The following is a 24,868-nucleotide window of genomic DNA, read 5'->3' on the forward strand; positions in this document are numbered from 1 at the left end:
AGCCCCCAGGCTGAGCCCAGAACCAGAGCCTGGGGAGGCCTCCGGGCGTGCAGGATGTCTGCAGACCCCTGAAAGCCCAGGAATGTAACAAAGGTCAGAGGGTAAGCCACCCTTGGCAAAGGTCTGGGCCCTGCCCCTGTCCCCCTGCCCCCACCCAAGGGGCAGATCCTGGAGATGACTGCAGGGGCTATTGGACCCGACCAGCCACATCAACACCACATTAGGAGCAATGAACCCCAGGGGGCCACGCTGCCAAGAGCTCTGGGGAGGCCACGACCCTGCCCATACCCCCACCATAAGCCCCAGGATCTGGGGTAGGAGCTCGTCTTGGCATGGGACGCTGTGCTCCAAGAGCTCAGCGTCTCCAGGCCTCGCCCCCTTCCTCAGGTCCAGCCCTCCCGCATCCCTGGCAGAGAAGCAGGTCTGGGGGGGGGGGCCCACCCCCACCCCCACCCCCACCCCACCCACCGGCCACCAGGGCAGGGGACCAAGCACGGGGCTGTGCCGCTGTCCCTGTCCTCAGCACACCGAGGCCGCCCGTGGGCACGCTAAGCAGCAATCCTGCCCTGTGCATTCTAGGCCTGTTTTGGAGAATGTCTGTATGGAGGAGTCTAATCTTCCAGGCACTGTAAACACCAATTATGTATAATTGTGATGACTGGGTATTAAGTAGTTGTCATGCAGGAGTGGTTCTGCTACATTCAGTCGGCTTTCAGACTTGCTTCACAAACCTCCCGGGATAATTGGGTATCTGCAAGCGAACTATTTCCTCAACATAAAGGATTTCAGGAACTGCCAGGGAGGCGAGGAAGGGCGCACACGTCCCCTTATCGGTGCCCTGTATTCACCAGAGAAAGCACTCTGGTGGCTCTGGTGGCCGCCACCGACTCCCACCTCCGTCCCAGAGACCATGGGGGGCAGCAAGACGGAGTCACAGCCCCGAGTGTGGCCACAGCCCGGCCCATTCCTCCATGGGGCAGGCAAGCCTGCCCCGGGCAGCCTTGGACACCAGCGGTGCACCACCTCTGCTCCCAGCCTAGAGACCAGGGCCTCGGACGCCAGGCTTCCACACAGCGAGCCCACAGTGAGTGGAGAAGGCCCAAGCCACCACGGAGCTGCAATGCTCCCTTAGCTTTGGAAGACACAACCGTGCCTGGTCAGAAGCAGACCTTGGGGCTGCACGGCCATTCTCCAGGTGATGGGAACAGCGGGCCTCTCCTGGGGTCGGGGGACAGGCAGACAAGTGCAGGCTGTGGGAGCCACCAGCGTCAGGAAGGACAGGCAGAGGGACAGCTGTGCCACCTGCACGTGCAGGTGACTAAACAGGAACATTCTGCGGCAGCCTGAGGACGAGGGGTGGGTGGCTTGTCTCCCTCCTCTGCAGCCAGACTCAGCGGCCTGCCATGTAATCTACTCAGTGGAAGCAGCCCTCGCGACACACCCCTGGCTTCCATTTAAGAAAAAAGGACTTTCGGGGGCACCTGCGTGGCTCAGTAGGTTAAGCGTCCGGCTTCAGCTCAGGTCATGATCTCACGGTTTGTGGGTTCAGGCCCTGCATCAAGCTCTGTGCTGACAGCTCGGAGCCTGGAGCATGCTTCGGATTCTGTATTTCCCTCTTTCTCTGCCCGTCCCCTGCTCATGCTCTGTCTCTCTGAGTCTCTCAAAAATAAACAAACATTAAAAAAAAGAAAAAAAAAAAAGAAAAAGAAAAAGAAAAAAGGACTTTTGGGTAAAAGGCGTAGCTTACAGAAGCACCAAACTAAGCAATGGCTGACCCAGTTTTCACCCGCAGATTGCAGCCCGGCTCTGGGTCATTCTCCAGACACGGGGACAATCCCACACAGCGATAAGGAAGAGGAGAACCGCCACAAGCTGAAAAGTCGCTCTAGCTGAAAATGATTTGAAGTTCTTCAAACTGGACTTCAGCACCTAATTTAACTTTTCTGATATGATGTGAGGACCAACTGGTGACGATAACAGGTGAATGCAACAGGCCCACATTTTCTGCTCCCACACCTCGGAGGCCCCTCTCTCTGGGACCTCGGGTGTCCAAGTTCTGGGACAAGTGCAATGGCTCAGGGGGCTCATGGAGAGATGTGAGTCCGACATATTTCTGATTTTCAAGGGGCAGGGGTGAGCAGTGGGTGCTCCAAGCTGGGGCCACATCGGTGACACGAAGTTCCTGCAGAACGTGGTAAGCATCGGCCACGAGGACAGACCACAGCAGAGCCACCTGTTCCCACTGCACAGTTCACAGACCAAGGCGGCAATAGAAGGGCAATTACTAAAGATCCTTCTAGAACCTTACGGAAAATATGGCAAACTGTGAACCGGATGAGGGTCCAGGTGACTTATAACCATAGGAGCTTAACTACGGACTGGCGCAAGTCTACAGCCAAATTCGGCCATAGGCTACCAATTAGCCCCTCTGGAGCCACAAGGAGATGACAGCAGAGTCCGCGGCTGGAAATCCTCCTTCTCCCACACTCAGAGGTGCTACGTAAAAGAGAATATGCAGAGCCACGTTCATAGGACAGGAAGGAAGGTGGGGCCAGAAGAAGAGGGAGCCGTCAGTCTCAGGAAGCTGGAGGTCTTGGCCTTGCACTGCCATGTGGGGCTGGCGACAAGGCCTCAGGGACATAAGAAGCAGCGGAACAGAACTGAGACCCCGCCCCCACACGCGGCTGTGGCCCCGGGCAGGGATGCACCCTCAGCAGAAAGGCAGGCTTGGAGAAAACTCGCCAGTGTCATAACAGGCAGTCAGGAAGCCTGCCTGGGCTTTGGGAATAAAACAAAATACATGCCCTCCCTCAGAATTCATACTGTAGGCCTGTCCTCCATGGGGTTCAGGTTCCTGGTTTTGGAAACCCCCACCCCCACCCCAAGCCAAGAAATGAGCAGAAAGCTATGTTCCTGACTGGTGATGCCTGGAGCACCTGCACCCGGCAGGGGCACAGAACCAACTGGGCTGTCACACCCTCGACCCAGGCCAGCCAAGATCTGTGCACACGGATGCACATGTGCGCGCGCACACACACACACACACACACACTGAGGATGAACTCACAATCCGAAAATAGTCCACAAGAGTTGTCTTCTGCTAACAGAACCGTCAGATGGAGACTGTACACATCGTTTAAAATAACTGGCGCCTAAACCTGGAGCATGCAGACAGAACAGGCAGGGCTTGTGAAGAACCACAGCGAAACTCCTGGAGGTGACCAGTCTGTCCATAAGGAGACGGGGGCAAGAGGCCAGGCAGTGGTGCTGGAGGCCCAGAGATCACCTCTGCTTGCTCTTTCCATCTGTGGCTCTCCCGTGTGTCACAGTGTCCTGCTGGGCCTGACTGCCCTGCTCCCTCCTGCTCTACCTGCACAGAGCACCTGACCAGGCACCGGGCATGTGGCCCAGCCACCACTGCCCCCCCCCCCCCGCCTCCCGCAGCAGGAGGGCTTCCTGAGGGGCAGAGGGATGCAGGGGTCTCTCACACACCTGCCACTCTGTGGCCCCTGAAGCTCCCCCAGCATGGCCATTCCCCAAACTGTAAATTTATACTCCTTGCCTATAAATTTCTCCCAAGAAAGACACAAGTGGAAAATGCTTTGTATCCAGGCATCAATGAGAACCTTTCAGTAACCTGGGAGAGTCTGTGCTGTGAATAATGAGGTGGATGGAGCCACCACAGCGACAGAGGGGCAGGCCCATTTGTCAGTGCCTAGAGTGACGAATGGGGCAGGGAGAGCAGATGGCCTCGGCCAGATCTGCAGGAAAGGTGTCTCCAGGGACAGCACTGTGGGTCTCCGCCGGGGCCTGCAAATCCAGCCCACGGAACCTTCCTGGGCACACGGCCCAGCTCCTGCCCCCTGAGGTTTATCACCTGATGAGGAGATAGCCACAGCCCTATAAAAATGCATGAGCTGCCCAAGATAATGGCAGAAGGGCTGCCCCGGGCAGCCGGTGTCAGTGAGCTATCAGTGCAAGCGTGAGCACTGGCAGGCCAGCCAGGGAGGTCAGCGGGGGCCACATCAGCCCCCTCCCAGGCGGGGCCCTGATGCACGTCGGTTCCCGGGAGGCCAAGCCAGGAACAGGAGAGTGGAAGGGAAGCTGAGCAGGCTGGTGCAGGCCACTCGTCTGAGCTGCGGGTCTAGGAGAGTGAGCAGTGAGGACACAGGGTTATTGTGTGTGTGGGCCGAGGCACTCCGAGCTAAATGCGGGGTCCTCCTGGGCCAGGGTGCACCCCACACCCACTGTTACTGCGGTCTCAGGCGTGTGCCCCACGTTTTCTCCTGGCAAAGGCAGGTTCCAGTTGCTCAGGCCTGTAGGTTCCCTACCCTGTCTGTGCCCCATAGTCCTTGCTCTGGGCCACATGCCTCCCAGGGCACTGTTCCGTTCTGACACTGAAGTCAAATCCTAGCTCTCTGCCACTTACCAGCTGTATGGCCGTTCCGTGACTCAGTTTCCTTATCTGTAAAATAGCATAAGAGTACCTCCCACAGAGTTGTTGTATCACTTAGGTGACATTATACATATGAAGTACATAACACACCAAGCCCTATGTACAGGACACATTAGCTGTCACTGTTGTCATGGTTCAGGGGCCTCAAAGGGAGTCACACAGCAAGGATCCCTCGCTGAAGGAAAAGAGGCTGGGTTTGGGCCGTCTCTTGCCTACTCCTTTAAAGCCAAACAGAATCCCTCTATGGCCGGACACTGGCGCCCGAATATTCCAGAGCAGCCAGGGTCTCCATGGGCGCCCACCAGCCCCACACGCAGGTGGACATGTGCAGCCCACACGCAGGTGGACACGTGCAGCATCCCTATGACCGACATGCACACGGGGCTTCCCCTGACACGGGGCATCTCAGCCGCCTCTGTCCTGCTCACACATCCTGAAGTCTCCCCTCCTCGGGGAAGAACCAGGGCCTCGGGGGATAAGAAGAGAGAAGAGTGGGGGTGTCTCATGATGTCTGGGGCCAATGACTATGCTCTGTGCAGTTATCACAGCACTGAGTTACTTTTCATTCACGTTTCTTCTGTTTAATTACTCTTAGTTTTGGGGTAGAAGTGACCACAGCTGTGTAATGAATGTGATATTGCCTTTTGCAGACCTAGCTACTAAAAGAAAATTCTTGATAAGTAAGGAAACCAGTCCCACAGAGAGGAGTCATGACATCCACCCGGAGGCGACTGGAGGGTTCTCCTGTTTTCCCAAAGTGGAGGCAGAAGCCAAAGAGGATCCAGACCCAGAGGAGAGGTTTCTAGTAGGACGAGAACAGCCTTCCCGGGAAGCCGGAAGCACAGACCACATTGTTTTTGAATTTCCGGGAAAGGGTGAATGCTGCTTGGCTCACTTCTTCCGGGGGTGATCAGATGTCATCAGAACGCACCCAGCAGGAGGGCCCCCATCCCACCCTCATAATTGTTGCCATGCAGCGTGGTTCCAGCCACCCATCCAGGGCATGGCCCAAATTCCCGGGGGGATCCCAGCTTCCGTGATGGAGTTCTCTGTGGGCCTTCTGAGGGCTGGGTTCCGGGCTCGGTGGTGGTGAACTGAGAGGCTGTCCTGTCCGTCTCCCTCCCCAGAACCCCAGTGAAGAAGGGCACAGGGCAAGCTAGGGAGCCACCGCCGAGGGGTTTTAAATGAGCGAGGAGCATCCACACAGTCTGTCACCAAGAAGGGACTGCCTTCAAGCCTTGGACTGAACCCAGACATGCGTTAGTAATAAAACCAGAGCTCAAGGCACAGCTTGTGAGACTTGGCACCACCAGAGACACAGACCATGTGTAACGGCTGTGGTGGCTGTCTCCGTCAGCAGCAGTTCCTTCTGCCTGATGCTCCCCAAATCCCTTCCTGCTGCCCCACCTGGGTCCCGGACTGGGGACAGTGACACCCTCCTGGCCAGGACCTCCCATGGCCCGTAACAGAAACCAAACAGTCACCAGCAGCCTTCAGTTTTCCACAGTTGTTGGTGGGAAGGAGCGATGTTCCTACTTTGTGGATGGAAGAATCTGTGGCTCAGACAGGTGGCGTGCTGTGGTCAGGGAACCCACTGCATCTGTGTCTGAGCTTGGCGTCTCGGCAGGGTTTCTGACCCCGATGCGCCCGAAGCCTCAGGCCTGTTAGTGGTGCACGTGCGGGAACAGCACCTGCCTCAGCGGGGCGAGGCGACCCGCTCTGCAAATGCTGGTGGTGGATGGTGCCACACCGCGCCTTCCAGGGCCCTGGCCTCACACGTGTGCACAGGGCCCCACCCGATCCCGGGCCAAGGCCGGCCACCCTGGGACAGCGCCCCAGGCAGGACGGTGCAACATACGAGCTGGTGCTCCAGGAGAGGCCCCTGGGACACAGAGGCCCCGCAAGGGAAGATTCCACCAACCAGAGGCAAGGGCAGCAGCAAAGACAGGGTCACGGCGGGAAGACGAGGAGCACCAGAGAGAAGCCACTCACTCTCTCCCTGAGAGCAGCGTTATCAAGGAACGAGATAATTAGCATTTTAATTGGATAATTGGGAATTCTAAATTGCCTATCTTGTATTAAGCATAACTGAGGACATAACATGACATTCAATTAACAAATATTCCTCTTTATTCTTGACATGCTTGATTAGGTTGAATTTCTGAGTTCTTCGGTATCAGTTACTGGATAAAGCCCTGGCCATGTCAGACTGCTAATAAACGCAAATCATATATATACACACATATATACATATATGTGTGTATATATATATATATATATATATATATGAATATACATATATATGTAAATATGGAAAGATTTTAGAAATTCTCTACACAAAGAAAAAATTCACCCATAATCTTATGCCCCAGAGATAACCTCTATCAGATATTTTGTTGACCATCCTTCCAGGCATTTTTTAATGCAATAACACAGATTTAAAATTTTTTTACATTTTATATTTCTAAAGCTTATTATTAATTTATTTGAGAGAGAGAATGCACGTGTGAGTGGGGGAAGGGCAGAGAGAGAGAGAGAGAGGGAGAGAGAGAATCCCAAGCAGGCTCCACGATGTTGCAGGGCTCGAACTCACAAACTATGAGATCATGACCTGAGCCAAAATCAAGAATTGGACGCTTACTGACCAAGCCACCCAGGCACCCCTTAAACACAGATTTTCAAAAATAATAACTCTATACTAAAATAGTAAAACTGTTTTTTTAAGTCACTTTTTGACTGATGTCTGATCTGACATGCATACAGAAAAGGACTACAATCAGGGCACCTGGGTGGTTCAGTAGGTTGAGCGTCTGACTCCTGATTTTGGCTCAGGTCATGATCCCAGGGTTGTGGGGTCGAGCCCCACATCTGGCTTTGCGCTGAGTGTGGAGCCTGCTTAAGATTCTCTCTCTTTCTCTCTCTCTCCCTCTCTCCCTCCTTCCCTCTCTCTCTCCCTCCCTCCGCCCCTGTCCCCCACTTGCGTACTCTTTCTCTCTCTAAAACAAAAAATGAAAAAGAAAAGAAAAAGAAAATGACTACAGTCCTAAGGACCCAGCACGGTGACCTGTCACGAAGTGAGCACGCCCATCCAATGTGCCCAGCACCCAGGGGCCCCTCCCACTCAGACCTCACTCCCAGGGGGGCGGCCTGACTTCCAACACTGCAGGTTAATTTCGCCTGTTTTTGAACTTTATGTAAGTGGAATCAAACAGCATGACCTCTCTGTCGGCTTCCTCCGCTTGCTCCCCAGTAATGCAGGTGGTACCCGGTGGTGGGTACTTGTCGTCGTGCGTTCTCATTGTTGGTAGCATTCCACTGGTTCCGCTCTGCTGCTGCTGAACATTTTGGCCATTTCCAGACTGCAGCTCTCATAGGCGGTGCTACTGTGGACATTCTGGATCGGTCTTTGTGGGGCAGGGCACATGCACCTCCACCGAGCACACTCCGGGGCGGACATGCTGTCACCGGATTTTGTGTGGGCTCAGGGTTAGCGGGTAACACCAGTCTCTCCAGTACTGTATCAATTTATCACCGGCTCATAACTTCCTCCTGTGCACGGGGCCCTGTGCGCGGGCCCAAAAGAGTGGAGAATGGCCCCACCCAGTCCCGGACAAAGGCTGGGATATTTCGGGGAAGGTTCTTGCTAAAGCAAGAATGTTTTCCCCTGTCAATAGATACATGTCTATACTATTTTTATTTTTAGGGCTGTCCCTCTGTCCAGAATCTGACTACTTCTCCCCACTAATGCTGGTGCGGGCCACGTTCTTCTCTCGCAGGTTGATGGTGACGTTGGTGTGGCTGGTCTCCCTGCTTCAGCCCTTGTCCTCTACAGAGGGCTCCTTCTTCATGGAGTCCTGGCTTCCCAGGAGCTGCCCACCTTCCTCTCACTTCCCAGTCTCCCTTCATCTTCTCCATCTGTCTCCTTGCTATTCCTGGGACCGCTGGGCAAGCTCCCACCTCAGCACCACTAGATGAGCCCCATTCTCTCTGCCTGGAATGTCTGCCCCACAGATCCATAGATTGCTCCCTACTTCAGGACTCTCCTCCAATGTCCCCTTCTCAGGGATGCCTGTCCTGAGCTTCCTGGATAAAGGACTCCCTCCCCTATAGCCCTCACCATCTAACTTTTATCCATCCGGCCTTACCTCCATTAGGCTAGGGTTCTATTTTACGTTCACTCTGGTATCTCCTGGGCCCAGAATAGTGCCTGGCACACAGGCGCTTCTCGGTACGTTTCTGTTCAGTGGCTGAATAGTAAATGCTTGCGTGGGCAATACCACGGCCTATAATTTACTCAACCAATTTCACGCTGTTGGATATCTAGGTTGCTTCCACCTCCGTGTTACGATGGACACCCATGGCCATACGCCTGTCGCTGTCTTTGGACTAAATTCCTAGAAGGAGAATTACATGGGCACATTTGGAGCCTCAGAGCCTGTTGTGCCAAACAGACCCCAAAAGGTTCATAAGGATTTTCAGGGTCCTGGATGGTGCCCCATGGGGCCTGTCTGCCCACTGAACTGTGAATCTGGTGGGCAAAACACAAAAGTATTTTGTTTTTTCATTGATTAAGTGGCAAGTTTACATGTTTATTTCCTCATATTTCTTCCTTGCTGAATGGCTCATTTCTTTTTTAGGAAGCTAGACGCTCAGTTTTCTCTTATTGATCCTTACGGGATTTATATATGAAGGATACTAGCTAATGGTTTTGACCATCATCTATGTAGCAAGCAGCCGGCCCATGCTGACCCTCTCTAGTGCCTTCTTGGATGATTCCCTGGAAGAAGGGCAGGGCAGCCGGGGCAGGGGCTACACACAAGGGCAGGGATGACTGGTGCCCTGAATGTGACAACATACAGGAAGACAAAACCTGGAGCCTGCAGCGCACGGCTCGAGTGGAAAATTCTATATCTGTGAGCCCCGACCCCTTTGGGGCTGACGTCTTGAACGAGTGTGAGGGCCCCAACTTTGGGAGGCCCCTGGAGAGCTTTGTAAACGTTTACCAGTGCAACTGACAACGATCTGCCTTAATCTGGGATCAGTGTCTGCTCACATCCGACCCAACCTCACCAGCCCTTGCCGATGTCATCAATAACACCCTTTTCGGCCCCAAATGGAAAACTCTCCCTTGAAAAAATGCACCAGGCCATGCTAGGAATCATCCACGGAGGCTTAACGTATGACCAGGAAGGGGTAGAGGGAGATAATACTTATTCAACACAATCTAGAGGCTACTCTCTCTCCAAAGGATGCTTGCACCCCCACCTCCCCTCCCCAGAAAGGTGCAGGGGAAGGAAGCAGGCACATGGGGCACCTTCAGGAAGAATGATGGGGGGGGGGGGGGGGCTTCCTGTGAGCTAGTATTTCCCACGGCATGACAAAAGTCCACGAGATGACATTATAGGGTAGACTGACAAACAGGTTTTATGCATTAGGTATTTATTTTAAAGTGTTCCGCTCCATTTATGGCAAATTATACTGAGTTTCACTCACGACAGGGATATAAAGCTTTTTTTAAAAGGATATTTAAAGGAAAAAAAAAAGCAAAGAAACTATTAAGCAAATAGTACTACAAGTGAGACCAGGATTTGGCAGATGGTGAGAGCGTGTCACGTGCCCGATGCTGGGGGTTTCTGCTTCTCTGAGGAAAAGCCCGTTTTTAGTTCTGGGTGGGAATATATTGGTCCAGAAGCTCCCTGCCAGAGAGCACCTGCTGGTCTTTGAAAAACAGCTGGTGGGAGGGACTCAAACAGAACCCAGTCTTTCCTGTACCCCCACTTGCTCCTGTCCCTGGCCCAGCAGCCTTGGACCCTGGGTCACCGCGGAACCCATAGGGCAAATGCCACACAGGCTCCTCTGTTCTTAGCACCTGGGGTGAGGAGAGGTGTCAGGGAACAAGGCCACGTCCAGCAAATCTGGCCGCCAAGGTCCTCGGACGAGCAGATGCCAAGTTCGTACCACGTTGCTCTGCTCCGCCACTGACTGAAGACGAGGAAGGGCTTCCCCGTGGCCTGAATCCTGGCTGGAGCCTTACTTGGCACTGTTTCCGCCTTCCTTTATTTAATAGCTCCTCATAAAGCCGGGTCATTAGACAGAGGCTGTTCAGGGCAATGACTCTCTCGAACGCCCACGGCGGGACCACGGGTGAACAGCACCTCGGTGCCTGGCGGCTCCCGCTCGCCTGTGGCTCCCTTTGAGGCACCACTCGCCAGGAGGTCCCACGTCCCAAATTCCCGCCACCACCAGTGGAAGAAGCAAAACTTGGGCTCTTTCACCACACGGGTGCTTCCTACATACCAATCCTGCGGAAGACGAGGGTCCGGGATTCCACTTGGTGCACTCAGGACGAGACCCCTCGTCATCCCTTCTAGAGAAAGAGAGGGCTTTGCTCCTCGAATGCCCCCAGGGTGGGTGTCTTGGTTCTACAGAGCCCGGTGCTACTTGATTTCCAAACATCGAATTTCTTTCTCAGTCCCATAATCTTAAAGAATTTCATAAATTTGCCGTTTCCCATGTAACTTTCCTGGAAAGCACCATTTCACATCAATGCCTTTCTAAAGTGGCGCTCCAAAGTATCGGCTGGCTCTCCCCATCCCGTCTCCAGCTCTGGCCAGCCCTCTGGGGCTCGCTCCCCTCTTCTGAATGAGTCACCTTCTGGGTCTCACTGGTGTCCACATGTTGCCTCCCAAACACCCTCTGCTCCAGGCTCTGATGCCAGCCGGGCCCAGCTGCGCACACACAGACCATTCGAGGTGTTTGAAGCACAGGACACTAAATACAGGGACCTGGCAGGGAGGATCACTGCGCAGCAGAAGGCTGGGGCCACCTTTAGGCGGGAGGACCCAGGAGAGTCCCGTCACTGCAGGATCCTGGTCACCTGCAAGAAGTGAGAAGCATGGCCGCCTCACCAGGTGAGCACTCCCCCAGGGACCTAAGACACAGTGTGTCCTCTTTGAGAACATTCTCCCAAGCTCCCGGGAACCACAAAGCCAGGTTGGAGCCAAACCGGCAATGAAAGGAGGCCCAGACACCGTCGGGCAGGCCTGGATGGGCCCTTGGTGGAGACAGCCCTTTCTCCTCCAGCATATGGGCTACTCTGCCTGGGCTGCCGAAAACCCTCTTCTAACGAGCCTTCGCGTCCCCGCTCACAACTCCAAACGTTATTTCAGACACACTTGGCTGAAGGAACAACGGCAATGCTATTTATCACTTTGAAAGTCTTTATCCACTTAAGATGATAAATGGGGGAAAGCATTCAGGCTGCCCCTGTAGAAAGATCAGCCCTGAAAAGAGGAGGCACCGCCACGGGGACGCTCCACAGCACGGGGCTGGGGAGTGGGGCGGACAACGGGGCAGCGGGCTCGACTTTCCCGGGCCCCAGGGCCTCAGCACCAGCTCATGTCACATGGGCAGGTGGTGGCTGGGGGGACGGCCACGGGTGCTCTCCACCTGCTCCCAACCTGTTGCAGGATGTCCACTCTGGGTCCATAGGGAACAGGTGAGGTGACTTAAGAACTCATTCTCCTACTCTGGGCCTTTCCCCTGCTGAGTTCCTGCAGATGAAGGGCAGGTTCCTGAAAGTACTCCTCCAACCCCTGTGAACTAAAAATTTCTGTAACGTAAACCTATTTATCATAGCTAATTAATAAGGTCTAAGTCCTATGATGACAGGGTGATTAAAGGGTTTCTGAAAATAATCCATTTTAATTAAAATGCGACCCTCTCTTGGTTTCTGGATAGATTCAAAAGAAGCCTTAACAGATGTCTTGTTTTTAAATACACGTTATATGAAGCCAATAATTAGAAGAATTCATGCTTTTAATTATATTTTAATTATTCTTTGCCTATTGATGCAAAGTTAAATATTCTTTCTTTATGGTACTAATACTGCTAACCAAAGCCAGCAGACAGCTAGCAGGAATTTTTGCAGGTGTGAGTCCCATTTCAGAGAGCTGTGCAGGCAAGCGCAAAGGCACTTTGGAACTCTGCCTTCATCCGGATGGCAATCTACTTCTGGTGAACCGCATGGTCTGGAGGTGCTCTCCTGGCTCCTGGTCTGTAAGAGTCATGCTCCAGGGCAGAAGCACCAGCCATGTGATAGGAGGGTCTGGGTCTCCCCTTCTCCTGTCCAGCCACGAGGCAGAAAAGTCCCGTGGCTTCTCCATCCCCTTTCTGCACATACCGTGAAGCACCTCACCAGGGCAACCCACACAAGCAACCAAATCACCCACCAAAATTCAAAAAGCTTACAAAATGCGATGAGAACTTGGAGTAGGGGGCAGAGGGAGTCACAGTGTCATGGTGTGCTTCCCCGTCTGCCATGCTGGCCACTGTGGGGAGCATCCATACAGCCCAGCGTGCCCTGAGCACTCTGTTCCAGGGTCTCGCCGACTCCAGCGCAAGCCCTGCCCCCACTGCAGCACGCTGTTGGCTCCCCTCCCACCAGGATTGCTGCAGCCCCACCTCACTGGTCCCTTGAGTCCAACAGGCTGCTCTGCTGGCCTCGAACCAGGTCCCCTCATGGCCCACCTGCCTGCCCAAGAGGTGGTGACTGGGGGGAGTTCTCAGTGGCCTCTCCCCCCTTTCACCATCAAAAGCCCTTCCTAGGTCAGCCTCCTTCTCCTCCCTCACCACACACCCTTCATGGCTTTCACTTTTGCATATGGCTATGCCATGGCACCTGTCCTTTTTCCTTACCGGTCTCGAAGGGAACCCCTAGATGTAGGCCCAAGGCACCCTATACCTGAGGCTGGGCACACAGCAGGTCCTCAGTAAACATCCGAGCAAAGGGTAACAGATGGCAGGGGCAGCTGGCCTGAACATACCTAATGGTCAAAACAGAACACACACACACACACACCACCACACACCACACACACGAGCACATGCATGTGTACACACACATACACGTGGCATTAACCCCCAGCTTCCCAGGAGGTGCCCTGGGCAGAGACTTGGATGTGTAGCTCACTGTCTTCCTGTAGTCAGTGGGACCACGTGATGGGCTCTCACCAAAGGGAGTATGAGCGGAAGTGACGTGTACTGCATCCAGGCAAGGCTCCTAAGAGTGGATATAAGCTCTCCATGCTTTCTCTCTCCCCTCTCAACAGGGGCAGAGTTGGGCAACGGAAGCAGCCCTGACACTGGTGAAGGACAGCCGTGGGGCCTGCTTCAGGCTACAGCATGGCCGGGAATAAACAGTCACTGAGCTGATCCAGTGAGATTTGGGTTTTTGTTGTTAGTGCAGCAAAGGCTATCCTATGCTGACTAACACATGTAGTGGGCTTACCTGCCAATTCACAGGGAGCAAAAATGTCAGCATCATTCTTACTTGTTACTTTTAAATGCACTGTAGGTAGACTAAAGAGTATAAGTATAAAAAACAAAACCATGTGGATGCATGGATTTGTCATACTATCCACACCAGTGTTGAAATATTTCATAACTGTAAAGTTTCTAAAGAAACTCATAAAATCATAAGGATAGGAGAAGGCATATGTAAATAGTTGAATTGTTTAGAGGCAGCAGAAGAGGCCTACGTACTCATGCAAAAGACACCAACTCTACAGGAAAGGATGAATTTAACCATTTATTAAATGGTCAAAGCTATGTAACAAACTAGGAAAAATATTTTGACAAATAAACTGAACATGAAGAGCACATGAAGTGCTCTTACAGATCAGTAAGTCAACCATGAATGTCCCAATAGCAGATTGTGCCAAGGACAGACAAGCCACAAAGACCAACGCCAGAGAAATACCCGCAAGAGAAGTGTCACCTCTCTGGTAATCATGGTTTCCCTTATCAGATTGGTAAAGATGAAAAACAATAAAAACAGCACAGTTAACTTTGAGGGCCAAGTGCACTCGTGTGTGTGTGCGTGTGTGCGTGTGTGTGTGTGTGCGTGCACCCGGCTCAGTGGTAGAGAGCATGGGTTCTACAAAGAGGCTGCCTGGCTCCTCCAAGACCCATCTGGCCGCTGTGGGATCGTGGGCCAGTTGCTGAAAGCCTTGGCCCTTACAGGCTTGGTGTCCGAACAAGTGCAGAAGGTAGGTCTCCTCACCTCAGGGGATTAGATGAGAAAATTTCTAGGAAGCACACAGTATGTGCTCACTGGACATGAACGTCATTGACAGCTATGAGGGAGAACAAGTTCCAGAGGACCAGATGGGCTCCGTGAATCAAAATTTCCCCCAGCGATTCCACTTGCGGAACCTACCCCGAAGACATGATCGGCTGAGATGGAGAAGAGATGGAGAGATAAGGTCGATCGCTGCAGTGTCATTCACACTGGGAAGCCACTGCCGGCACAGGACCTGTGTGAGCGGAGATGGCGGGGCCCCACAGGTGCGCCGTGCCCTGGCTCAGAGACAGAGGAGACAGCCACTTTGCACAGGAGGAAGAACAAACTCTGCCCTAGTGTGATCCCAGAAGATCAAAGTCCGTTTGTCTGTGCCCCTGGTGAGACCCAGAAGCATGTTTGCTAGAGCAATAGGGGTTAGCAAGCCTCTGCATCACAGGGTTTTCTCGTATCTTGTCATAATGTTCTGTACTGACTAATTTTCCTACTGGAACAGGTAATATCCTTTTGTCAGACAAAAGCCAGTTCACTTTGAAAATATTGTTTTGGAAGAACGGAAGCTCCTTGTTAAGACCAGCTGGCCTACACCCAGCCTTGCCCTGCTGGCCTGCCCAGGACTGGCGAGGTGCTGGCCCAGCGGACACAACCCACGCAGCCGCGATCCGGGACGACTCCGCGAAGCTGCCACAAGGGGTCGCCAATGCACACCGCCTGCCACCGCTGGCACAGAGCATCTGGAGAAACCTCAGCCAGGCTTGAGGGCCTGCAACGCAGAAACTAACTCTGTAGGCAAGACTCTCTGGTATGGGGTGTGGAGAATCCGAGCCACAAGAAGGTCTTGCCAGTGAGCCCTGCTTCAAAAGCGCACTCAACTTCCTTTCTTCTCTGGAGTCAGATTCTGTGGCCAAACCCCTGCCTGCACAGAGGTCTCCCTCCTGCAGGGGGACACTTGGGGATGTCAGAGACTGGCTGGAAAAACAGTGCTGCCTGCTTCTGCTGGCTGCCCACTGCACAAATGCTGCCCACCCCTCAGGGAAACACGGAGGGGCTTGGGGACCCCCCTGGAGTGAAGGGAGCAAGAGACAGGATGGGCCAAACGTGCAGCCCGGAAGGACAGAATTAAGACAAAGGCAATCTGCCTTCCGTGCTCTCCGTCTTCCCTAGGGGCAGAAGGAAGCTTCCCTGCCCAGGGGGACTGTACTGCTCCACAGAAGCAAGCCTGCCATTGTAAACAGATTCAGCAGGCACAGGGAAAATCACCTAGAACACACACAACATGACATTCACCAAATGCTCCTGGAAAAAACTCGGATTCAGCAAACAGCTCAGATCTGAGTGGACTTCCATTCGCAGCTTCGGAATCCCCTAATGGAATGCACTGGGGCCTGGCAAAGGTGGGATGCCGGGGCTCCCTGCACAGGCAGCCCGGAGACAGTGGCCCTAACGTTGCCCGAGTCACAGGCACACATCCCCCAGAGGCGCCCTGCCCCCGCCCCCCTGCCATACTGACCCACAGCCACGCCGGGTGAGGGGTGTCAGCCCCCCAGTGCCTGCAGCAGGGTGCTGTGGGGGCAAACACTTGAAGGGAATTGTTTCTACCCCACTAGTTCTGGAACGACCAGGGATCCCCAGGGCCCTGGGAGCTACACAAACACTTCTATCCCGTGTGAACTGGCTTGCCTTTCCTGGCCTTCCTCGCCTCAGGCACAGAACAAACTCAGCGATGCCTCAAAGCGCCAGCCTGCCCGGAAACTTCAATAACCAGGGAAGGAGAGTTCTTTATGAAATTTTTGTAGTCGGGCTGCTAGTTCTCACCTCTTTCAGTGTGAGCAGGTGTTTTATCCTTAAACTACAGAGCCAGAGCTCTCCCTCCCTACTAAGGGGGCATTCCCACTGAACAAACACAGGGCACACCAAGGCCCTTGAGACTGTCTTAGAATAATGATGCCCATTTTGTACCTCCAGGGGACTAACTATTTAACAGGCAATTTTAATAATAAGTATATATTAATTCTACATTCTCTTTTTACCTATTTCTGTGACTATGAACTGTTAGGAATTAGGCAATATATTACAATAGGCTTCTAGGGACTTTTTATTAACTAATGCCCCATATTTAAAAACCTTCCTGTCAAATGAGAAACATTAAGAAATGCGGTCCCTTTTATAATTGCTTCTAATAGACTCAATATCAGGTTCCTGGCCTTAACAGACAGCCGGGGAGGTACTTCCCTAAATTGCATTTAACTTTTCATTGTCTTTCTGTCACTGGCCAATGGAATAATTCTGAAAGCACACAAATGGTCATTTTACTATGTCAGCCTGTAGCTCTCGAGTGGCCTATAAATTTGCAGAGTATGAGGACGGCTCACGATAAGGAACAGACAGCAGCCTTCCTACCCAGACTGTCACTGCAGTCACCCTGCTTTGTAGGTTTGCTCTTTGCTTTTTGGCTTCTTTGGTAAACCTATTTATTGAAATAGAACACCTACAGAAGAGTACAAACATCTTAGGTGTCCCAGACTGATGACAGTTCACAAACAGATCCCTTTGATCAAGATCCAGAACATTCCCGGTCTGGCAGGTGTCGACCCCACCTCTCCCCCTGCCCCTCTGCTCCTCCACCACACTAAGTTTTGCCTGTTGGGGAGCTTCATGTAAGTGGGGTGATACAGCAGAGGCCCTTGAGTTTGGCTTCTTGCGCCAGACACGGCCCACATGAGAGCTGTCCGCCCGTGGTCTCTGCACAGCGACAACCTGGCTGTCCCCACCACTCAGCAGTACTCATCGAATGAACACGCCACAGTTTATTCATCTCTGCGGGAAGGCTTTGGGTGCCCCCGGTGTTAGAGTACGCCCCGTCCGCGCATGGAACGTTCTCGCACACATCCCTGGCCGTGTCCGCTGTGTACTAAGCGGAAACGCTGGTTGCCAGGCATGGAGTGCTCAGCTTTGGTGGATGCTGCTGGCTCTCTCCCAGTGATGGTTCTGGCACCTCTGCTCTTTATGTTCGCTATTCTTCCTTAACAGGGAAGAAGGTTTCAAGCCCATGCCTTTATGAACCAGAGGCTTGAACCTGAGTGTGAGGCACTGGAGTCCCTGGGAGCTGCAGGGACCCTCCTGCCTTCCTTGACCATCTTTCCCGTGGCAAGACCTTTCCCATAGGACAACAGCGCAGTGGCCTGCCCTCCACCCCAGGGCAGGACCACACATTTGTAAGAAACAGAGCTGCGGATGGCTTCCGATGCCCCCTCGGAGGTACCTGTCTTTCCACCAGTAGACGCCTCAGCAGAAATGGAAACTTAATCAGGAATAAGGAAGGGGGAGTGAAACACACAAACCAGTTCAACTACAGAAGAAAGCTGCCAGCTGAGGGCACCCAGAAGTGGCTGGGAAAGGTCATGCCTCAGGAACAGGGTCAGGAAGGAGCCAGGTGGAGGAAGAGGACGTCCAGCAGGCAGCAAGTGAGGCCCAGTCCTCTCAGGCCTGCCCTCCCTGCTTCCGATAAAGGACTGAGATGGGGCAGGTGGGGGCTGTAACACTAGACGGTCATAGACATTTGAGGACAGCAGAGACAAGGAGCCCAGACAGACACCAGCTCCCACGGGGAAGGAGCCCCAGGGCGCGAGTCTGTTGCACCATGAGGGACAGGGAGGGATGCTCAGGGGTGGGGTGGGACAAAGGAGGTGTTGGGGCAGCCAAGTTCGGGCAGCTGAGGTGACGGCTCCCTTGTCTACTCCGCACTTTCAGGCAGAGGAGAGAAAAGGCCCAGCCCCCCACGACTGTCCCAGTAAAGCCACCAAGCTGAGGAGGATCCTTTGTTTTCATTTCCAAATTCAAAGGGCCCTGGGCTAGGCTAAGCCAGCGTCTGATCCTGACTCAAAGCCATAAGGGACCCTGGTGAGCCCAACACAGAGGAGCCTCAGCTGTGGCAGCCCAGGGGGCTGGGAAAATTGAGGCCCCAGAAGCCAGTTTCAGAAGTTTATGAATAATAAATGCAATTAATGTGATGGAAAACAGAATCTGGAAGCTAAGCTGAGGCCCCAGGGCGGGTGACTCACCAGGTCACCCTCCCTTGTCACATCTCTGCCCAAGACTCTCAGAATAGACAGGTGGTATGGAGGCGGGGCATCAATCCCTCATCTGGCTATAGCCCAGAACAAAGGACAACTGAGGCCTGGGTCTGGCTAGAGGACAAAGGCTAGAGAACCACCCCCCCCCTTCTCTAGCCCCGGGCACAGTGCACCAGGTGGTAGGCTCCTAGCCTGAATATGTCTCTCTGGCCTCAGTTCCCTTCACTGTCAAACGGGGATGACAAATATACTTTGGATGTTGTCACATAAGTGCTGACCTCAGAATCTCAAAGGCTGCAAGCAGAGGATTGCCCTGGGCCCTCACACGACATTCCCATGGTGTCCCCCACTTGGGCTCTGACACCAGCTCCACATTGAGGGCCTCCTGCTAGTCTGAGGCCCATTCGCATGGCAGTGTCCCCTTCAGGCTCTCAGTAGGTCCTCTGCCTGCCTCGTGCAGGAGGAGGGGAGCAGGTGCGGAGGAAGGTGCTGGCCTCCAGGAAGCAGTGAGAAGGAAACAGGCGGGAAGAGCAGGGGGAGGAGAGGAAGAACCTGAGGTTCAACCGGCCCAGAGCTCTCCCTGACTTCCCAACCCCAGGCTGGTTTCAGGGTTCTGCTCTGGCCTAGGGGAAGTGGGGGAGAAGGATGGGGTGGGGGGAGGGACGGGCTCTAAGTGCCTCACTTGAGGCTGGCACGAGCTTTCTTCCGTGTCTCCCACTGGCCCAGGGCAGGGTGCTCCTGCTTGACAGGCTGGGCACAGCCACGAGCTCCAGGCGGCCTGAGGCTGAGGAGACACCTACCCCACCACGGGCCACAAGCCTGGTGCCCCTGGGAGGCCTCGGCAGATGCCGCAGACCCTCCTCACTCTCCCCACGAGGGCGCCAGGGCCGTCCATGAAGATGGGTGAGGTATTACCAGGAAGGCTCTCTCACTTACTACAAATTGCGCCTTTATGGGAAAATCAATGACACTGCCTCCTTGGTCTTCCACACTTGTTGCTGGTCTAAAGTAATTACTCGGCAGGGCGACAGGCCAGAACTGGGCTGGTGTTCCCGGGAGCGCCCGCTGGCCCCCAGCCCTGCAGCCTGGGGAGCCCAGGAAGGGAAGCTGTCTGGAGAGCTCCATCCATCACACCCGGCTCTCTGTGCTTGCTCCTTGGGTCTGCTGGAAACACACGTACTGTGTGCCAGCCACGAGGTGCCGTGATCGCGGGGTGAGCAGGGCGGATCCAGGCCCTCTGTCCAGAGAGAGACAGAGGTTCCCTGAGTGAAGTTGCACAAGGCAGAAACCATGTGGGGAGGGGACCCGTGGGAAGACTCCCTGGAGGAGGAGGTCAGCAGAGAGGGCAGAGCAAATGGGAAATCCAGAGGCAGAGAGATGTAGGGCATGTGAAAGGAACAGCAGCAAGGCCCGAGGAGACAGCCAGAGCTCAGGGGTGGCACAGAAAGCAAAGAGGCGGGGGACCCGAGGATGTGGCCTGGGAGGCCAGAGGAAAAAAACCCCTTCCGCCTCCGACCCTCGGAATGGCCGTGGCAACCCTTCCCGGCAAGGCCACTCTGAACGCTAACTTCTCACTATAGTCTACCTCTTTCTTCCAAGATTTCTTTAAATGATAGCTTGTTTAACTACCAACATCAATTGGCCAGCAATTCCATGAACAAATGCTTCTCTGCTTGTCTCCAAGTTCAGCCACTTTTATTTGTCCCCGAGTATTTGGCAGGAACCAGTTACATCAATAAAGAAACGTCAATTTTTAACAGCCACATGAGATGCAAAAGCTTCAGATGGATTTTTCGTCAGCAAACAGGGCGCCTGGAGGAACAGTTATTAACAGCCATTGGAGACACACGGGCAGGCCCGGGAGACAGGGCTCCAGATTTAGCCTGGATTAAGGAGCCACTGCAGGCACCGGACCTCTCGACATCATAAATAATGCTGAAATTTTACACTGTGGTTGAACTCCTCGTTGTCACATCGTTTAGTCGCGGGGTGTGTGACGCTCTATAGCAAAATGACAAATCTCTTTCTCAACTGCTAAGTGGATAGAGCCCATCGGAATAAATCCAACCAAATTGCCCGCTACAGGTGAGCAGGCAGCGACACGAGGGAGAGAATGTGCAGAGGGTGGTGGCATCAGAAACAGCTTGGACAGTGATTTCCGGAGGCACCTGGACTGTGCGGTGAGGGGCCTGTCTTCTCGGTGCCCCTTGCCACTTACTGCCACATTGCCTCATGGTTGGAAGAGGTAGGGTTGCAAACCCTCAATAAGACGGGAGTCTGATGCCCAGGCTCTCCCCCAAAACAGCCAGGTCGCAGCTGAGCTAATGACAGGGCAGAGAAAAGTAATATAGGCAGAATAATGTAGTGACGTGTCTCACCATGAAATATGAGGATGGGGAAGTGTGTTCATATAACGGGTGATCCTCCTGGAGAGCCGGAAATAACCCTCTGAGTCCTACAGGCTGGACCACTGCCCAGACGGAAGTCCCACGGACATCACTGACCAAAGAGACTTCAGGAAGCATTGGGGGAACTGAGGCAGGATCTCAGAGGGCAGCCCCTGGGCACTGGGTTTCTGGTACACACACTCAGCTGAGCACAGGGTAAAGAGACCCATCTGCTCCCTGGGACAGGAGAAGCGGCAGGGATGCTACACCCCAGTGGGGCACCCCCTCTGCCAGGCCCACGCTGTGCCTGTTCGGCAGGAGAAAGAGTGCCCGTCTTACGATCCCACCCTGGCTCAGAGCCCCAACCAACACAGCGGGGTGCTTCCTCTCTTGGGCCAGACTGGCCTGACTTTGTGGTCATCAGACAATGGAACCTGCAGGGCACCAAGAGGCAGATCAAAGGGTTCCACTGGCCCTGCAGCCCGATAACATGAAAAGGCCAGACCACACCGACAGCCCAGCTCTGGCAGGGCAGCTGTCCTGGAGGAAATGTTCTTCCTGCACTGGTTGCTCTCCTCAGAGTGGTAGAGTGGAGCCTCATAATGGCAGATCTCTGGGACTGAATGGGTGGTGGTCCCTCCCCATTCTTCAACAGGAACACAGGAAACAAGCAGAATGCTTTCCAGCAAAAAGGGATCTGTTCTCCAGGTCAAGCTGGTGGCACCATTCTCCTCCCTGAAGTGCAAAAGTGTCTGTTCTTGGAAGGGACCTGGAGTAGAGGTTTGGGGTCACGGCCCAAGGAGGAAAAAGTGTGGTGTTGCTGGGGCCCCCATAACCTGGCATGTCTCACATGCACTCACAGCCCTCAGAGTATTTGGGCTGGGGCTGGGTCCTGCACTTCCTGGCCCCGCACCTGCCCTGGGCTGGGCTCTTAAGCTTTCGGGGGCCATGACCTCTGCCTGGATTGGGAGCCTCCAAATCCTCTCCCAGAGGGGCCAAACCTCAGGCAAAGTTGGGTCAGCACCAAGGCTTTCTCCCCTGTGCACAAGGGCAGTGGGAAGGGGGGCCCAGGCACGGGCAGGCTGGCCTCTGTGCAGACTGGTTGGAATGCCTGTTGAACCCCCCTGGGCATCTGGGTCTACTGCGGGACCCAAGCCATTGGTCTGAGCTTCTGAGAGCTCTCTGCAAAGGAGACGCTCAAGGTAAAAGGGACCTGAAGCAAACATGACCGCTACAGCTGGTTCCTCCTCTGTCTGCAGTCACGGAGCGCATCAGTGTCCTCCTGAAGGGTGGCTGGCACCCCCGACGGTCAGCCTGCTCTGTGACTACATCGGCTCACTTCCTCTCAGGTGCTACGACCCTCGGGCTTCGATTAATGCCTCGTATAAACTCTCCAGGGCAAATGCCAAACTTTACAAGATGAGGTTCCAAGAAGTGTCCTTAATGATTTTATGCTGGCTTTTCCTCAAGCACAGCAATGGTCCATTTATAACGACTCTAAATGACATCCAGTGGGACCTGTCGTAAGATGGGTGACCTTGGCTGGAAAGGAACTTGCCCCACATGCTCCTCTGATCTTCCACTGCTGCCTCAACTTCCCCAGGCACAGGTGGTCTGGACTCTTCTTCCAGCGTTCCCCACCTCACTTAGTAGCAACTCTATCCTTCCACGTGCTCAAGTCAAAAACCCTGGAGTCACCCTTGATGTGACAGCAAATGCTGCTGGCTCTACCCGGTCTGGAGTGGATTTCCTGAGCATCGCTGGGCCACCAGGTTCACCAGGCCTGGTGTAAAATATGCCCAGAACTTGCCCGCTTCTCCCCTCCGACACTCTGACCCCGGGCCGGTGCCCTGTCACCTGTCAGCCCTTAGGGAACTCCTCACTGGCCCCCCCTGCAGTCAGCTCTCCGGTGACCACCAGACCAAGTCCCTCCTCTGCTTGACCTCCAGCCCCAGCCCCGGTCCCTCTTCTCTGCCACTCAGGCCTCTCCTGACACCCCAGGGCTCAGCCCCCCAGCACCTCCAGGTCTTGTTGGACCTCTACGCAAGGCCTTCAATGCCACCCTACTCAAAACAGCAAATCACTCCCAGGACTCCCTCTGTTATCTTTCCTGGTTTTATTCTTCCCTGGTATTTGCTACCACCAAAAATGCTGTACATTTTACTTATTTATTTTGTTTATCTCCCCTCTGGAGCTTCACAGACAGGTTTTCCTCTGTTCTGTCTCCCTGCTCCTAGAACAGTGCCTGGCAGGTGTAGTTACCCAATAAATTTTTATAACCCAACGAACTGGCACAGGCAGGCTGGGAATGAGCCAGTACTCACTGGCCCACACGTGACCTGCTTGCCAAGAACAGAGGTGTGTGGCAGGGGGTGGGGGGGAAGGGCATGTGTCAGCCTGCTCGGCCAAGAGCTACAAGAAAGTCAAGAGAGCTTCTGCTGTGCTCCAGGCAAGCCATCTGCATGATCGAATCGGAGCTCCCTGAGCTGGACAAGTCTAGGTGCAATTCCCAGCAAGGTTCGGCTGCACAGACTACATCTGGAAATGTTTTGGAAAATCCTGGTCTTGTAGGGACAATGAGTCTGGTTTATGCAGGTTCCATCAAGCCCACAGAGATCAGCTCTGGCTTTCCCAGACCTCCTGAGATGGCATCGTAAATCTGCCTTCAAAAATGCCCTGGCATTTCACCTCTTGCTCGTCAGCCTGGCCAGCCCTGGGGCCACCTGTGAGCAATTGCCACACGTGCCACATTGCAACACCAGCACACGCCCCTTATCTGCCAGCGCAGGGGCACAGATCCAATTCCCCGATAACCACTGGGCCGTCGGGTTCACCAGGGCCGGTGACCACATCCACAGGAAGGGAGGCTGCCTGGAAGGGTGCACGGCCAGGGGTGAGGTGGGGGGTGGGACACGACCTTGTTCTGACACACATGACTTTGGCCCCAGTCGGGTGGACGCTACTTGGACCCTGAGTCCTCCGAGGGGTGAGTGAGGAGCCATCCTTCCCTACCACCAGAGGAGGAACAGGAACGTTTATTGAGCACCTGCTCTGTGCCAGGCCACCCTAGGCCCTGGGGCCCTGACTGCAGCCTGGAACCTGCTGGGCCTGGGCTCCTGGGACACCGTCCATCCCTGCCAGTGACCTCTGCCTACCCCTCCAACTGCTTTGTTCCAGACCCGTTACCTGTGCAGGGTCACAGACAAGAGGCTGCAGCAACCTCTGAAGGCCGCACCTGGCTCTCAGGCAACGGCTCCTGGGCTTTCTGGCTGAGGCTGACCCTGGCCAGGGTGGGGGCAGGAGTGAGCTAAGCCTCCTACCCCTTCCTAGGCAAGGGTGGAAACTTCTACCTTAGGTCGAGGTGGCCAGATTCTGCCCCGATTCTGGCTTTAGGTTATATATCACCATAATTCAGACCATCAACATTTTGTCCTTTCTAATTTTTACAGGTGTTTTAAAAACCAGGACCCCTTCCCCTCCCCCCCCACCCCCCCAAACGAGACAACCAGGCCTCTGTGGTGCCCTGCGCCCTTACAGTGGGAGTTGCTAGGCTTTGAATCCTGGCTCATCTGCCTGCCAAAGGTATGACCTCATCAAGTGACTTGGCCTCTTTGTCCCGCACTTTCCTGGCCCACGGAAGGGACTGAACAGTAGTCCCTACCCTTGAGCACAGAAGAGCAAGGGGCCCAGACCAGGCTGCTGTGTGATCAGACCTCAGAAAATGCTGCCACCACTGCCACTGTCCCCAGAACTACACCCCACGGAAGCAGGGCCATCCCTTTGCGTTGTGTCCCCAGAGCTCGGGACAATGGCAAATGCTTGTGAGAGAGGAGCGGTCTGACTGAGGGGACATGCCCTGGCCTCATGGGTT

General features: G+C 54.2%; 1 protein-coding gene across 2 annotated transcripts in view; it reads right to left on the minus strand.

Moving 5' to 3' along the window:
• PEPD (peptidase D) overlaps positions 1-24,868 on the minus strand; it is a 111,687-nt gene that overhangs the window by 24,177 nt on the left and 62,642 nt on the right. The window lies entirely within an intron of this gene.

The sequence above is a fragment of the Lynx canadensis genome, chromosome E2 (genome assembly GCF_007474595.2).
Source record: "Lynx canadensis isolate LIC74 chromosome E2, mLynCan4.pri.v2, whole genome shotgun sequence".
In the NCBI taxonomy this organism is placed as follows: domain Eukaryota; kingdom Metazoa; phylum Chordata; class Mammalia; order Carnivora; family Felidae; genus Lynx; species Lynx canadensis.